At 46.6% G+C, this 16813-nt stretch overlaps 2 long non-coding RNA genes across 2 annotated transcripts; both read right to left on the bottom strand.

The window, feature by feature from the left end:
* Positions 1 to 806: 806 nt before the first annotated feature.
* LOC309518609 lies at positions 807 to 9533 on the bottom strand. Its single transcript, XR_014213552.1, has 3 exons — positions 9360 to 9533; positions 1612 to 2004; positions 807 to 918 (listed from the first exon to the last, which is right to left on the bottom strand). It is a non-coding gene; the product is annotated as an uncharacterized lncRNA (long non-coding RNA).
* Positions 9534 to 12828: 3295 nt separating this feature from the next.
* On the bottom strand, positions 12829 to 15964 carry LOC309518555. Its single transcript, XR_014213487.1, has 3 exons — positions 15732 to 15964; positions 13379 to 13496; positions 12829 to 12956 (listed from the first exon to the last, which is right to left on the bottom strand). It is a non-coding gene; the product is annotated as an uncharacterized lncRNA (long non-coding RNA).
* Positions 15965 to 16813: the final 849 nt, after the last annotated feature.

Genomic DNA, 16813 nt, shown 5'->3' with positions numbered 1-16813 from the left:
AACGGAAAGCAATAAAAACCTTTTCTACACTTGTACTGTTAATATTCCGGCCAGCATTCACTCATGCTGCAAGCTAATTTCTGTCACCTAGGACATGTGAATTTCTGTCACCTAGGACATGTGAACTCAGTTTGACAGTGCATGATTTAAAAAAAAAAAATTAAAGGGAGAGGGAAGGAGAATAAAAGTTTGGTTTTTTAAAACCCTTTATCCATTCATCACACACACACACACACATTTTTAAACAAGATTGATATACTGCTTGGTTATAAAAACAGAACAAAATACTTTATTACTACTAAATTATTCAGAATTCTATGGCAGGGTAAGTTGTCACTTGCTCTATGGGAGTGGAACATAGCATATATTGGTGAACAAGAATACTAATTAATGCCCAAAGCAGGAAATGACATCATTTGCAATGTGCACGTCATTAGCAGATTTAAAGGCAACCCGTTTATCTTGGGATGTGGGGGGGGGAAGACAACTTGCACACACAGAGTGACATTTAAATCTTGTCACTTGACCCCTGTCTCTATGGATCGCTGTCGCCAGTGAGGAATGGTGACTGGCTCTTATGTGCAAAACACATTATTCGGGAAGGTCTATTTAAAATGCACTGGATTTGAAATAATAATAGTAATCTCTTCACAGTTTGCACCCTGACAATTCCCAAGGACCTGTGTGCTTGCATTGGTGATACATACTCTGCCTGGAAGGATGCAGAGGAGATTAGCACAGCCCAAAGATGGCACTGGCATTCAAGAAGCATTCCACATGGGGGGTGGGAGAGATGATCGCTCAGTGATACAGCACATGCTTCGTTAGGGGAAAGGTTCTGGGCTCAAATCCCGGATATGGCTGGTTAAAAGGGTCAGGTGACAGGGAGGATCCCTCTCTGCCTAAGATCCCGGAAACCTGTTGGCAGTCAGAGCAGACAATGGATAAATAGTCTGACCTGGTATATGATTGCTTCCTAACATAAAGGTAAGTGCCAGAACTTGCAGCAGAGATCCATGCTTCAAGAGCTTGCTGTCAAATCCACTTAAAGACCTTCCACCAGGGATCGAATCATTTCAGGAGCATGGAGGTCAGGCAGGACTAACTAAGTCTGAAGCCCTATATGTAAATGTCGGTCCCAAAATTCAAAATAGGATTAGGTTGGTTCCCAAAACACAAACATTTCCCATAAGTTCATCGAGCATCTGGTGGTCTCTTTACTGAAGAATTTGTGCAAGCTCCAAAGTTGAATTACACTCTGCTTATACAAAAAAAAAATAAAAGAGAACTCCCTCACTGGGCCATGTGGCAATTGTTGCCACACATCTCTTCCATGAATTTGGGATGCAAGGAAGTAGCCATTTCTGCCCTGCCCTGTGTTTTCTGCAAGCAGCACTGTTTCTGTTATACTACAATTCAGTTCCCACTATCCATTATGGCTAAAACTAATGTAATTCATCATGCAATGAATCACATAATTAACTTCAATGCATTTCAGTGAAAAATGTCAATAAGAATGCAGAAAATAACACAATAATTTATGTGACATTCACAGGCCGAAGAAACAATGATAGCAAATGCCACTTGTATTTGTTTGCATGATTTCCTGACCTTGGGCAAACACGGTGACCATCCTATTTCCATTTCCAGGTGAATTCTCCAAGACCCTAGCTGTCTCTCCAAATTATGACACTTGGTTCAGGTTTTATATGTTCGCTTAGATACTCAAGTTGTTAGAAGTTGACTGAGTTCCCTTGGTAAGTTTGTCTTTCAGCAAACTAAGAGCCTGTTTGCTTTATTTTTAAAAAATCTGCAGCCTGCTCCATGCCTCTTAAGTAGTCAGCTTCCTCTCAGGTGTGCTTGAAGATGCTGCTGAAATCAGATTCAACCATCGATGGAGTTGGCTTCAAGTGTTGGTGTTAGTGTTGGTGGAGAGATTCTATCTTGTCCTTTGCTTGAGCCAGCAAAATAGGCCCAAGAAGCACAATTCCCAAAGATTGTTCTCTGAAGAAACAAAGATCTGTGTCAGGACATTTTCAGCCTCCTCAAGCAAGTTCCAAAGATGCCTTGTGGGGGCGAGGGAGGAGAAGCCTCCGCCACATCCACATCTTCCCTTTAAAGCAGTTATGGTTTCTCCCAAAGCATCCTGGGAGCTGTAGTTTGTTAAGGGTGTTGAGAGTTGTTAGGAGACCCCCTACCCTAGTTCCACTCACAGAGCTACAATTTGCAGAGCTCCCCGAAGAGAAGGATTGATTGTTGAACCACTCCAGGAACTGTACCTCCCTGAAAAGAATAGGGGTCTCCTAACAACTCTCAGAAGGGACGTGGGTGGTGCTGTGGGTTAAACCACAAAGCCTAGGACTTGCTGATCAGAAGGTCGGCAGTTTGAATCCCCGTGACAGGGTGAGCTCCTGTTGCTCAGTCCCAGCTCCTGCCCACCTAGCAGTTCGAAAGCAAGTCAAAAGTGCAAGTAGATAAATAGGTACCGCTCCGGCAGGAAGGTAAACAGCGTTTCCGTGTTCTGCTCCAGTTTGCCAGAAGCGGCTTAGTCATGCTGGCCACATGACCCGGAAGCTGTACACCAGCTCCCTTGGCCAATAAAGCGAGATGAGCACCGCAACCCCAGAGTCGGCCACGACTGGAGCTAATGGTCAGGGGTCCCTTTAACAACTCTCAGCATCTTCAGTAAACTACATTTCTCAGGATTCTTTGGGGGAGGCTGTGGCTATTAAAGTGACATAATAGTGCCTTAAATGTAATAAGGTAAAAAAGAAAAAGGTAAAGGACCGCTGGATGGTTAAGTCCAGTCAAAGGCAACTATGGGGTTGCGGCGCTCATTTCGCTTTCAGGCCAAGGGAGCCAGCGTTTGTCCACAGACAGCTTTCCGGGTCATGTGGCCAGCAGGACTAAACCGCTTCTGGTGCAACAGAACACCATGACGGAAACCAGAGAGCACAGAAATGCCATTTACCTTCCCGCTGCAGCAGTACCTATTTATCTACTTGCACTGAAGTGCTTTCAAACTGCTTGAATGGCAGGAGCTAGGACAGAACAACAGGAGCTCACCCCATTGTGGGGATTTGAACCACCGACCTTCTGATCGGCAAGTCCAAGAGGCTCAGTGGTTTAGACCATAGCACCACTTGCGTCCCTTGTCTTAAATGTAATGTGCAGGTGTGGCCTATATGAATTTTTAAAAAATATATTTCAAATTCTAATGCAGACCCTTTCTAATTCATATCTCACTATCCTTATTTACAGAAACACTTCAATTACTCCCCATTAATAATATGTGAATATAATATGTGTGTTATTAGAGAATGCCATTCGCTGGGGTTGGCAGAAATGACTGAAGTGTAGTAATTCAAAGGCCAACATTTTACAGAGCGTGCAGAAGCTAAAAACAGCACATGGAGGCATCAGGTCACCATGGGTGTCCCAACCAAACGAGTGTTTTTCACTTCCATCATCGTGCTAATGCAACTCAGGGCTTAAATGTCATTTTGAAAGGCCAGAGGCTACAATATGACGCTGACCCACTTTATCTTGGTTCTTCACTGGGCCCGATGCCGACCTTTTCCGTTCACCTGTTCAATACAACAACAAAAAGGAATAGACAAAGGAGACCAACTCTGCAAACCAGCTAGCTGTTGCTGAAGAACCAAAAGAGCCAACGTGAATTTGCTTGTTTGGGTAACATCCTCATGCGTCTGGTTAAAGCAGAATTGAATGTGAACTCTTCACAGCCCACCACACTGTGGCTGCCGGTATTGAACAATGCTTGGCAACTGGATTGGCAGACGATCTGTGTGACAATAATTTAAGCGGGTACCTAGGATATCCAAAGGACTAGATTTGTGTCTATATTTAGACTTGTTAAATCCGCCAGTTGTCTTCCTTTCCATCCAGATCTCCCCACGGGGATTCCTGCTGGTATGGGGAGGGGACTATTAATGAGTCAGATGCCTTCATAATGGGGATTTGAAAACCTCCTCTCAACTCAAAAGACCCCCCAGTAGAAAACTATCGGGGAGCCAAGGGACCTCAACCCCCTAGAGCTGATGTCGGTGGGTAGTTTCCCCTTTCTCAACTGTCAGTTAGTTAGGAAGGCAAAAGGTCAAAGCTGTGTGAAACAATGCACACTTTCCACTAATTTATACATTTTTGTACATATTAGTTTGTTAAAAGGTAAATGGTAAATGTACCCCTGCCCGTACGGGCCAGTCTTGACAGACTCTAGGGTTGTGCGCCCATCTCACTTAAGAGGCCGGGGGCCAGCGCTGTCCGGAGACACTTCCGGGTCACGTGGCCAGCGTGAGAAACTGCATCTGGCAAGCCAGCGCAGCACACGGAACGCCGTTTACCTTCCCGCTGGTAAGCGGTCCCTATTTATCTACTTGCACCCGGAGGTGCTTTCGAACTGCTAGGTTGGCAGGCGCTGGGACTGAGCAACGGGAGTGCACCCCGCCGCAGGGATTCGAACCGTCGACCTTTCGATCGGCAAGCCCTAGGCGCTGAGGCTTTTACCCACAGCGCCACCCATGTCCCTCCATTAGTTTGTTAGAGAACGCAATTGCAAAATTCGGAGAAGGGCAAACTTCAAAGGCTCACTGTGTCCACGTATTGGTTGGAGAACTGCAGAACAGGTCTTTTCACATTAAAAGGCAAACAAAATTTAATTTATCCTCCATCCCTAGGGAGGCGTGGGGGGTGAGACCTCTCAGCCATTGTGCCCCTGCCTTGCCAACAAGTAAGCTGGAAAGGAAGGGCACCCAAGCCCAACAAACTGAGCCTAGGCTGAGATCCTGGAGCTGAGCTTTCCTTGTACAGTGGTGCCCCACAAGACGAATGCCTCGCAAGACGGAAAACTCGCTAGACGAAAGAGTTTTCCATTTTGGAGGAGCTTCGCAAAACGAATTTCCTATGGGCTTGCTTCGCAAGACGACAACGTCTTGCGAGTTCCTGCTGGTTTTTTTTCCTCCCCCCCTTTTTCTAAGCCGCTAAGCCGCTTATCAGCTGATCCGATCAGCAGATAAGCCGCTAAAAGCCGCTAATAGCGCTAATCCGCTAATCCGTCAATGGGCTTGCTTCGCAAGACGAAAAAACCGCTAGACGAAGAGAATCACAGAACGGATTATTTTCGTCTTGCGAGGCACCACTGTATTGGGATAAGGCTTTTCTAGCTGGAGGGGTTGAATTTTTGTGCACCTCCAAATCCAGTTTCACCCTCCTCATCAGAACTTTAAAGCAGTTCAACATATCAATCAACCACATGCCAGTCTCCTCTCCAAGCTATTGGACAGGCCTTCTTGTCCTGGAGATGCTGTTAACGTTCTTGTGCAGCCAGTGTTGGAATTGTTCTTCCAACTTTAATTAACAGTGTGATCATTTAATTAATTGTCGCTGTGCCTTCTTATCATATTGGCTATGGCTTGGAGGCTCACAGCACCATTACTAATCCATAGAACAGGCTTCCTCAACCTTGGCCCTCCAGATGTTTTTGGCCTGCAACTCCCATGATTCCTAGCTAGCCGGAACAGTGGTCAGGGATGATGGGAATTGTAGTCTCAAAACATCTGGAGGGCCGAGGCTGAGGAAGCCTGCCTTAGAAGAAGTAAAAATAAGAAGCCAAGTGCTATTAAAAAAATATATTCACTACCTTGGTGGGTATTTTCTTGCTCATTCAGGGTTTTATTTATATGCTGTGCTTCTACTTCATATCATAAAATAGAATAAACAAGGCACAAGTTGATTCCTGTGTTTTAATTCAACTGCCACGCTACTGTTTAAATACATTGGTTGAGGAAATTAATGAACAAGTTTCCCTCTAATATTGACATAGCTCTCTGTACTTACGTCTGAAGTCACAAGTCCTACGATATCACGGACAAGGAATGACTCCAGGGCAAAGCCTTTTGAAAATCCAGTGTGTGGGTATATGACTCATCAGGCTTATTGCCCTCTGAGGGAACGAAACACGGGGTCAGCACACATTTATTGCAACTTCAATCGGATCATATTCTGTCAGCAACTTGGTGCGAGCTGAACAATTTGTTGGGTTCGAGGTGAAAGAAGCAATCTCGTGACCTCTCACTTATAACCAAAACAGCATCTCAGCGCAGAAACTGCACTGCTTCCATAATGGGGCTCCTAGCACTACCCAGCCAAGATGTTGTTAGGAGGTCTGAGTTCTGGGTCTTTTGCACAGACTTCCAGATCTCTTGCTCCTTCCCCACCCCCTTTGTTTAATCATCTTGTCATACTTTCATTCAGTTTCAGATACCAACACTCTGACCGCTTCCACATTATCCACTTAAATCACTGTGATACCACTTTAGCAGCCGTGGGTTCCCCCAATGAATCCTGGGAAGTGTAGTTTGTTACAGCTGCTGAGAATAGTTCAGAGAGCCTTCTTTCTCCCACAGAGCTGCAGTTCTCAAAATGGTTACCAATCAATTCCTCTTTCCAGAGAAAAGGCCAACCCCCAAGCTGCTGCTACCCCCCTGAAGATGACTCTTACCCCTTTCCCAACAAAAAAACCCACTGTAGCCAACTCCCTCTATCGCTGGCTCCTCCACTGTCACTGCCACTGATAATGACTCCTCCACCACGCACCTCTCCCCGATGACAATTATTATTTAAAAGTGGGGATGAGAAGGAGACTGAAAAGGAGGCCAGTTTGCAATAGGTGTTGGTGGATAAGGAATAGCAGTGGGGGACCCTTGTTTGGCCCCATGTCAGTCATTTTACGAGGTCCCTCCCTCAAGGTTCAACCTTTTAAAGCATCAATATGAAGCCATTAGGAGCGTTCATCCAGAAATTTGGGGGAAAGGGGTCATCAAAATGCAAGTGACCCTCTGCTCATCTACATCAGGCAAAGCTGTGTAGGTGTGGAATCATTATGTGGAAGCTTTGATGGGCTGGATGAGGGCCAGTACAAGGCGTTGTAGCATGCTAGTTTCAAAGAGAGGGAAGTAAGAGGATAGCCAGTGGACTTCCCCAAACAGTTCCAAAATCAGTGATGTGGTAGGGGGATTCTATATGCAATATTCTGGAAGAAAAATGAAATTCCCCATTTGAGAGAACAGTATATCAAATTGTGGGGAAATGGCCATTCTGAGTAAAATCACTGGATTTTTTTGGTTCAATGAGGAGTAAAGAAGATAAGCAGATTTGAACAGGATTGGGCACAATTTACAGAATTTAGGAATACAGTGGTACCATGGGTTAAGTACTTAATTCATTCTGGAGGTCCGTTCTTAACCTGAAACTGTTCTTAACCTGAAGCACCACTTTAGCTAATGGGGCCTCCTGCTGCTGCCGCGCCGCCGGAGCACGATTTCTGTTCACATCCTGAAGCAAAGTTCTTAACCAGAAGCACTATTTCTGGGTTAGCAGAGTCTGTAACTTGAAGCATATGTAACCTGAAGCATATGTAACCTGAGGTACCACTGTAGTAAGAAAGTGGGTGTTCATTATAAACCTCCCTCAATTTTATGAGATGTGATTCTGATTTCTTTTAAAGTATAGATTTTCTTATTCTACTTAGGAACATAAGAAGAGGCTGCTGTATCAGGCCAACCAGATGCCTGTGGCAAACTCACAGTCAGGAGCTACACACAAGAGCACTCTCTCCTCCTGTGGTTCCCAGCCACTGACATCCAGAAGCATAGTAAAAGGTACAGGTAAAGGACTCCTGGACAGTTAAGTCCAGTCAAACTTCACTACAGGGTGCGGCACTCATCTCGCTTTCTTTTTTTAAAAAAGATATTTATTGAAAGTTTTAAGATATAACAAAAAAAGAAAAATAAACATACAAAATAAAAAACAGTTAAAAACACACATTAATTTTCAATAACATAACTTCCATACACTTATTTCCTCGGACCTCCTCATACCTCCCTTCTTTGTATTCCAGTTCGATTTGTTAGTTCAGCAAATCCTTACCATTAAACTTTTACCCATTTGTAAAACTTTTTTTTTTATATCTCTTAAAGCATTACAGCTGGAAACCACTTAGTTTCTATCCAACATCCTTCTAACATTCATTAATTTTACAATGTTTCTGTAAGTAGTCTTTAAATTTCTTCCAGTCTTCTTTCACCAACTCTTCTCCCTGGTCTCGGTCACTCATCTCGCTTTCAGGCCGAGGGAGCCAGCATTTGTCCACAGACAGCTTTCCGGGTCATGTGGCCAGCAGGACTAAACCGCTTCTGGTGCAACGGAACACCATGACGGAAACCAGAGCGCACGGAAACACCATTCACCTTCCTGCTGCAGTGGTACCTATTTATCTATTTGCACTGGCATGCTTTCGAACTGCTAGGTTGGCAGGAGCTGGGACAGAGCAATGGAGCTCAAACCGCTGCGGGGATTCGAACCGCTGACCTTCTGATCGGCAAGCCCAAGAGGCTCAGTGGTTTAGACCACAGCGCCACCCATGTCCCTAGAAGCATAGTGCTTCTGACTGTGAAGGTAGAGCACAGTCATCATGGCTAGTAGCCATTGATGGCTTCCTTCTCCTCCATGAACTTGCCTCCTATTTCCACCTTTTCCCCTTTCTTTTTAATTTTTTAATTTTTAAAAATAATAATTGAGGCTCGTGCCTCCTGTATTATTCAGCGACTCTTCAGCACGTACACTGATAGCATTACTATTTTAAAATCAAAACATGTTATCATCAATATCCTTAGTAATAAATAAACCATAGTAAATTGTAAGATATACGCAAATACTTTGCAGAACCTTCCTATTTACTATGATGTAACTGTTGTGAAGGATATGGATGATAATGCATTTTTTATTTCAAAATGGCAATTAAAAAACACGAGCGTATGCAATCTGTCGGGGCCATTGAAAATGCCCCGAGTTTTATCTGTTTGAAGTAACATCCATGATTTAAAACAAAAGCTGGAAGCAGAAGTGAAATGAGATTATGTAACTTTGCTGTACTATAAAACTTCTAGAAACATGCATTCCAATAACAGGCTGATTAACCATCATTGCTTTGTGAAATTCCCTGCTCTCTCACCTCTGGGTCCTAGGGGATGCCACCTTTAATAACAGGAAGTGAGGAAATCTTGACTTCCCTTTTTTAGGAAGACCCCAAAATTGTTGAGCTTTTTAAAGGAAAAACCAAAAATTCCAAATTCCAAAAAATGAGATTTTTTTGATTGACAAAGCACCATATTTCGGAAATTCCTCCAACGTCATTTGCACCTTTGAAATCCTGATAACGTCTGAGGACATCCAGACATATGGCAGCCCTTCATTAATTGGTCATATCCACTCTTACCTGGGAGTAAGCCCACTGTGCTTTCTACATCTTAATCCCAGCTAAACCAACAATATACCCTTACCTCACTCAAGCTGAACTGCGTGCATTCTGCTGTGGAAACTTTGTTCACACAGTTGCTGGAACGTTTTGAATGCAGTTTCAGAAGAATTTAGATCAGGAATGTAGAACTTGTGGTGCTCCAAATGCTGATGGACTCTACCTCTTCTCCTTGACCACTAGTCATGCTGGCTGAGGGTGCAGACCCTCCAAGTGTCCCAGGGACAGTCCCAGATTTATGGAAGCCATCCTGGTTTCTGATCTGATCCTAGGATGTCCTGCTATTTCTTAGTACACCCCTATTTCATCAGAAAAACATTGGAGAGTATGTTAGGACAACCCAATTTTCACTGGTGAACTGTCAGAAGGTGTGGAGTTATGTGACCCCCAAGCCAAGGAGATAAGTTACTATACATCCTTTAGAAAACATCTGAAGGCAGCCCTATGTAGCAAAGTTTTTAATGTTTAATGCAGTGTTTCCCAACCTTTTTTGGGCAAAGGCACACTTGTTTCATGAAAAAAATCTCGAGGCACACCACCATTACAGCCCCGTGACGTCAGCGCGCAGCGTCACGCCGGGAGGGACATGAATTGCTAGCAAATTACATAATCACCTCCTTGAGGGCTGGCTCATCTTCTCCGAAGGCAGAACCCCATTAATTAACAGGACAGACTCACACCATAGCCAAGACGAGGGGGGAAAACCTCAGTCATGCACAGTCATGCACATGTGGGGGCTAAATGAGGACGAAGACCGGGCAGAGAGCAGGGTTCAAATCACCCCACCTGGCCAGGACAATCCCTGGGTGCTCCCTTGGGCCACTCACCTGACCCACCTCGCAGGGCTGTTGTTGCGAGGATAACACGGGGAGAACCACACGCGCCCCCGGGAGCTCCTTGGAGGAGAAAGCGGGTGATGAATGCAATGCACGAAATATACGAGAGGCGACCAGGTTTTGCAGGTGAGGGGCCCCCGCCAGCCTCCACTTCCAGCACCCGGCGCAACGACGCCGAAGTTTCCCCCCGGGCTCGGCTCGGGGAGCAGCGCTGCTCCCCCCCGGCTCCCCTTCGCCCTCCCGGCTCTCTCTGCCGCCCACTGGGGACCCCCCTCACCTGCCAAGTCCGGAGCGCCGGTGGAAGTTGCATGCATGCATGCAGGGCGCCGCGTTGCCATTGCATTGCACTGCACTGCACTCCATGCAACGCCTGCACGCATGCATTGCCTTGCACGCCCGCCAAGGGGTCTCCCCGCGGTCCGATGCGTCCCCTCCGGCGCGGATGCAGCATTGCAAAAATAAAACCCCCCCGACGCAGCCCTACCTGGGGGGCAGCCTCCGCCTCTGCCGCTCCGCCTCCGCAGGGATCCCCGGGCTCCATCCTGCCGCCCGATCTCCACGGGGGCGCAGGCAGGCTGCGCGGGGTCTGCGCGGAAGAGCCCCTGCCCGCCCGGCCGCCGCCGCTGCGCTCATTCCATGGCCGGGAGAAGAGCGCTTCAAACAAAACGCCCGGCCCGCCAGGCCACGCTGAGAAACGTAGTTCGTGCACCCCGCGCGGGTGCGGAGCCCAAGGGCGAGGGGACTATGGATCCCGGCAGCCCCCGCGCCGGGGACGGAGGGGGAGAGGCCGGGTGCAGGGATGGAGGGACGGGTGGGCGAGCGAGTGAGTGAGTGGCAGCCGCCAAGCCTTGGCCGAGAGCCAGGAAGGGCCTCCCCGGAGGAGGAGGAGGAGGGAGGCGCAGAGAGGGAGGGAGGGAGGGAGGGAACCCCAGGGGTCATCTAGTGACGGCGCCCCAATCGAAAATTTTACTTTAAAAAAAAAATCTTTCGAATTTTTTAATTTTTCCCGCGGCACACCAGGCAACATCTCGCGGCACACTAGTGTGCCGCGGAACAGTGGTTGGGAAACACTGGTTTAATGTTTTATTATGTTTTTCTATATGTTGGACGCAGGTGGCGCTGTGGGTTAAACCACAGAGCCTAGGACTTGCTGATCAGAAGGTCGGTGGTTCGAAACCCCACGACGGGGTGAGCTCCCGTTGCTCGGTCCCTGCTCCTGCCAACCTAGCAGTTCAAAAGCACATCAAAGTGCAAGTAGATAAATAGATACCGCTCCAGCAGGAAGGTAAACGGCGTTTCTGTGTGCTGCTCTGGTTCGCCAGAAGCAGCTTAGTCATGCTGGCCACATGACCCGGAAGCTGTACGACACCTCCCTCGGCCAATAAAGCGAGATGAGCGCTGCAATCCCAGAGTCGGTCACGACTGGACCTAATGGTCAGGGGTCCCTTTACCTTTACTATATATGTTGGAAGCCGCCCAGAGTGGTTGGGGCAACCCAGTCAAATGAGTGGGGTATAGATAATAAAATTAGTATTAGTATTAGTATTATGGAATAGGATGTCCCTATTTTCATTGGAGAAATGTTGGAAGGTATGAGGTTGTTGCAGCTGGAATCCAACGCCACCAGATTCTCCATCCCTGGTTCATATCTTTAGAATTTTCATCTATAACTGAGCATGAAATTGTCAATCAACGCCAGTTAATGTGACAAGGCCCTGATGATCGCTCTGCTTTAATCTGATGCGTTTCACACAGCAATTGAAACCAAGTTCACAGTATAGCTTCTCGGCTGACATTATATGGTAGCCCAGAGAGAAAAAATACACCTTAACTTTGAAATAGGAGCTGGTACATATTAAAAATAACCCCTCACTGGTTGTAAACGGAGAACCCAACTAAGAAAGCTTTTAATGTTTTCTGCCAGACCTCTAGGCCGTGTTTGGTTACAAGAACATAACATTGCTACATCTTGGGGAAATTTTCTGTTTCAGCAAGAAGGTCGCTTAAAAAAAACACCCTGATGTGCAAAAAAAAAGAATCTTAATGCTAGAAAAATCACGTCATATATTTAGTCAGAGTCACAAGACACACACAAAAAGCAGATAATAGGAAGTGGCCAAAATTCCTCAAGACGAAGAACTTTGGCAGAACTAATTTCTGAACGGGCTGCTCAGAGTGTTGCTTTCTTCTTAAAAATCAACCTCTTCCTTTCCTCTCTTCAGTGTATTATACTCCAAAGCAAGAAGAATCCGCAAAAGGGGGTTCATCTGTGAAGAGGAAGGTGCTTACTCTGTCAAAGAAATTCTGGTCAATTAATGACAATATTTGGGTGCCCATCAATACCAAGCCTGGCCTAGGACTGGGCAGCACCAAGAACCACTTACCATCTCAACAAGAGCTCACCCAGACAGCTCTGACAGGAGGAATTGGTCTGTTTTGGGTTCTAGTTTTCTGTTGGATTCCAGTTTTCTGTCAAAGAGCTCACAGTGTAGCTCAGGGGTAGAGAACTGAATGTGGACCCCCAGGTCTCTGTATGTGGCCCTCGGGACTTTCATCAGCTAAAGCCCATTCCCCAGGTCACACCCTTTCTTCCCAGCTCCATCTCTCACTACCCAGGCCCTGAGTCCTCCTTCGTGGATTTAGCATTCTTAGGACTGCATCCTAAGAATCACCATGGCGCTGTGCATCTTTTTCTGTTCCGCCCTGTATTCTTCACATGCAGCGCTATTTCTGTTCTGCTTCTGTCTGTCTCCTGCAAAAAGCTACATTGTTCACCTTGCTGTCCCCTGCAATGGAATTACATAACTTCTGTAAGTTACGTTGCCATTATGTTGTCCCAGTCAAAGGAAACACAGTGCAAAGGGAGGGAGGGGGAATTATGTATCATTTGCAGTTTTGCAACAACAACATTGAATACCAGTTGCTTGGTTTCCATTCCAGACTAAGGACAAATAAATGAACATCAACAATTTCTCCAACCTCCCTAATTCTCATGTATCTTCATTGATTTTACATGGAGTGAGGTCTTCATCTCCTTCATCTCCAGCAGCCCCATGCCTTGAACCAGCTCTGTTGCCAAAGAGCCGCAGACAGTGGGGAGAATTCTGGGGCATCTTCAAGGCACACCCTTAGTTCACATGGAGCCTCTTAGACTTCACTGTCAGCCTACATCAATGGAGAACGCATGCGAAGCACACCCAACAATCACCAATGATTACATGTTGAAGAATTAGATGATTTAACTTTTAGGGAAATACGTCTGCCATGACTGATCTGGAAGGTCGTCGAGGAATCCTCAGAGGCATCTTCTGAGAAATTTCAGTTTTCTGGAACATAGTATGAAAAATTACAACAAAGCTTTGGAACTGTGGTTTGATGAGGATGCTTAGAATTCTCTGACAGGGAGCCCGAGTCTGCCTCGCAGAACTACAATTCCCACAATTCTGGAGTGAGAGGTAAGGACTGTTAGGCAAGTTTAAATCCATATCAGGTCACTGGGGACTAGAACCGTCAACTGCCTCTTGTGGTGAACCACCGGAGCTGTGGCTTGGAGCGTTTCCTCAGTGAATTTGCTCTCCCCGCCACCCCCAAAACCTGCCCCACGGGATAGTGGTTGCGAAGATAAAAAGCAGGGAAGAGGAATCACCTAGAGCTCTTTAGAAGAAAAGTGAGAGAGTGTGTAACTAATAATAAAATATGGTTGCACGTCACCTCAGTCTCTGAACAGTGTCATATTCCAGGAGTTCCAGGCGTACTTTTAGAAAATGAGGCACAGCAGAGACTGTGGTGTCTTTACCACAGTGTTTCCCAACCTTTTTTGGGCAAAGGCACACTTGTTTCATGAAAAAAATCTCGAGGCACACCACCATGCCAGATGGGGAAAGGTCACTTTTTACTTATGTAAAAAAAAATAAAAAAATAGTAACAGCATAGAAGGTAATGGTTAGGCTAGCATCCCTCTTCCAAATATGCTAGGTTTTTATTTGCAGGGACTGTTCTACATGGGAAAGCATTCAGCACTGTCATTCTCCCATCTGCCATCTGAATTGGTACTATTCTGGGTCAACTTACTCTGCTGCATGTGTAGATGAAAATGGCACCAAGTGTGGGGGAGGGGGCAGAACAGGTTTCAGATACAGGATATTAAGCATACACGTACTTCAGATTGAACTGGTTGCTTGCTTTGCAAGTTTTCATTTCCCAAATGACTGCCTTGGCAAGCGCAATACCTACCAGGCTCAACGCCGGTCTCGCGCTGCCGCTTCCCGCGCTCTCAAGGACCCGGGAGGAGGAAGGCGTGAAGGGAATCCCGAAGGCGCGAAAACCTCGCGCATGCGCAGGCCTTCCGCCTGCGACAGCCCAGTAGGCCGGCCGAAGCGAGCGGCGATGGGATGTGGGAGAGAGCTCGCTCGCCGCCCCGCGTGTGCCTATGTGGGGCACGTTACAGCCCCGTGACGTCAGCGCCACGCAGGCAGCCAGGCAGGCAGACGGCGAGAGCCCCGCGCTGGGCGGCCTCTCCTCGCTGCCGCCGCCCCGCCTCTCGCCGCCCGACTCGCCCGCCTCCCTCCCACGGCACACCAGGCAACGTCTCGCGGCACACTAGTGTGCCGCGGAACACCGGTTGGGAAACACTGCTTTACCATATAGGGTTTATTTACACATATATACAACCTGAGCCCATGATGGAAGGACTCCCAGCAGTACAGCCCCGGAGGTTCTTGTTCCCTCATAGCCACAGGAGCCCAGGAATCAGTCAGACAACAGGCCTTTTGCATTTCCTCTTTCTCTAGCTCGCTACCTTACTACCGTGTTGCGTTCCTGCGAATGTCAAAGCTAAAACTCTGACATTGTCTTCTAACTATCTCAGAGCTCAGGGAAGGGAGTGTCCCTCTCAAGGGCTCATCACCTTGCTTTGTTAGGTTAACAACTCAGAACAACAAGAAGAAGTAGTAGTAGAAGAAGAATTTATTATTTATACTCTGCCCATCTGGTTGGGTTTCCTGAGACACTCTGGGCAGCTCCCAACAGAATATTAAAAACATGATAAAACATCAAACATTAAACATTTCCCAATACAAGGTTACTATCAGATGTCTTCTAAAAGTCAAATAGTTGTTTATTTCCTTGACATCTGATGGGAGGGTGTTCCACAGGGTGGGCACCACCACCGAGAATGCCCTCTGCCTGGTTCCCTGTAACTTCGCTTCTTGCAGTGAGGGAACCGCCAGAAGGCCCTCAGAGCTGGACCTCAGTGTCTGGGCTGAACGACAGGGGTGGAGACGCTCCTTCAGGTACACTGGGCTGAGGCTGTTTAGGGCTTTAAAGGTCAGCACCAACATTTTGAACACTGAACAATATAGTGTCTGTCCACCATTCAGAACTGCTGCCTCCCACATTGGTTAGGCTGTGTTAGCAGCACCAAAGTGACCTCCCTGAGGTGGAAGCCTGGGCTGTGTTTATGGAGGTCCTGGGCTGCTCAGTTGACAAGACCCCCCCTCTCAGCCTTGCTGATGTGCTCCAAAAAAATTTTAAAAAAAGATAGAGAGTGCCCAGAGCAATACCTTTGGCACCAGCTTGGCTGCAGGAGTTGCCGGACGGAGGCGTGCAAGGTGCCACCCAACTGCCTTAGGGACTCCGTTCCGAATTTGTGTAGGGTTTACTCCTTAGCCTTTTCTTTACTGATAAATAAATAAGTGCCCTAAAAGCAAGCAACAAGCATGGAACCAGCACACATGCTGTGTAGATCATGCAGCTGGCTTCGTGTGTGCTCCTGGAGATAAAATTACCCTGACTGCTATTGATCTGGGAGTGTTGAAAGCTCAAGCCAATTCAGTCATCCTATTTCTGCAAATGAATTCTCTTCCTGAGAATACTAACCCCCCCCCTCTCCCCAACACACACACACACACACACACACACAGCCTCAACAACAATCCAATAAAACCTCATTTGCCCTGGGCCACCATTAGCTACCACTCTCTCTTCTCAAAACAAGCACATGTCATGCCCTTAAGGCGTAACCACAGGTCAAGTGCAATCACTGTTGACCATATTCCCATTCAGAGCTGCTCCTAACCAGTTTGTGGTTCTCTTTCCATTTCTTCTTGCAATATTTACCAGCAAAAGGGTTTTCCGTGAAGAAAACAAGAACGGCACGTGCGGAACTTCATATTTCAAAGCTGAATCAATCCTTTCGGGCAGCAGAAAATGGGCAAGCAGGTTTCTTTGTGGGGGAGCGGGGATGTTACAAGTGTCATAGGAGTGCTGTAAGGTTGTTTTGCTGCACTGACTCCTGCTTCCAACCTTTGCTGCTCAGCTGGCAGCATTTCTGTATCTTCTGTACAATATTTTCTTTTTTTAAAAAAAGGAACGAAAAACTAGAAACGTTAAGTGTAGTTGGTCTTCCAATTGCAAAACCATTTGAAGAAGAGCTACATTAAATTATTATTATTTCATTCATTTCCACCAAGTAACCTTAAAACAAATGAATAACTAATAACATTATAGTAAATTAAAGACAGCATAGGCTTATTCTGTGGCATTACCAGACCCTCCAAGTGTCCCTATTTGCCAGAGACGTTCCTGATTTAGAGAAGCAGTCCTGGTTTCTGGTTTGATTCCAGAATGTCTCACTTTTCGTTTA

The sequence above is a fragment of the Podarcis vaucheri genome (assembly GCF_965113315.1).
Source record: "Podarcis vaucheri genome assembly, chromosome: 14".
NCBI classification, from domain to species: Eukaryota; Metazoa; Chordata; class Lepidosauria; order Squamata; family Lacertidae; genus Podarcis; species Podarcis vaucheri.
This window is presented reverse-complemented; position numbering and strand designations above follow the sequence as displayed.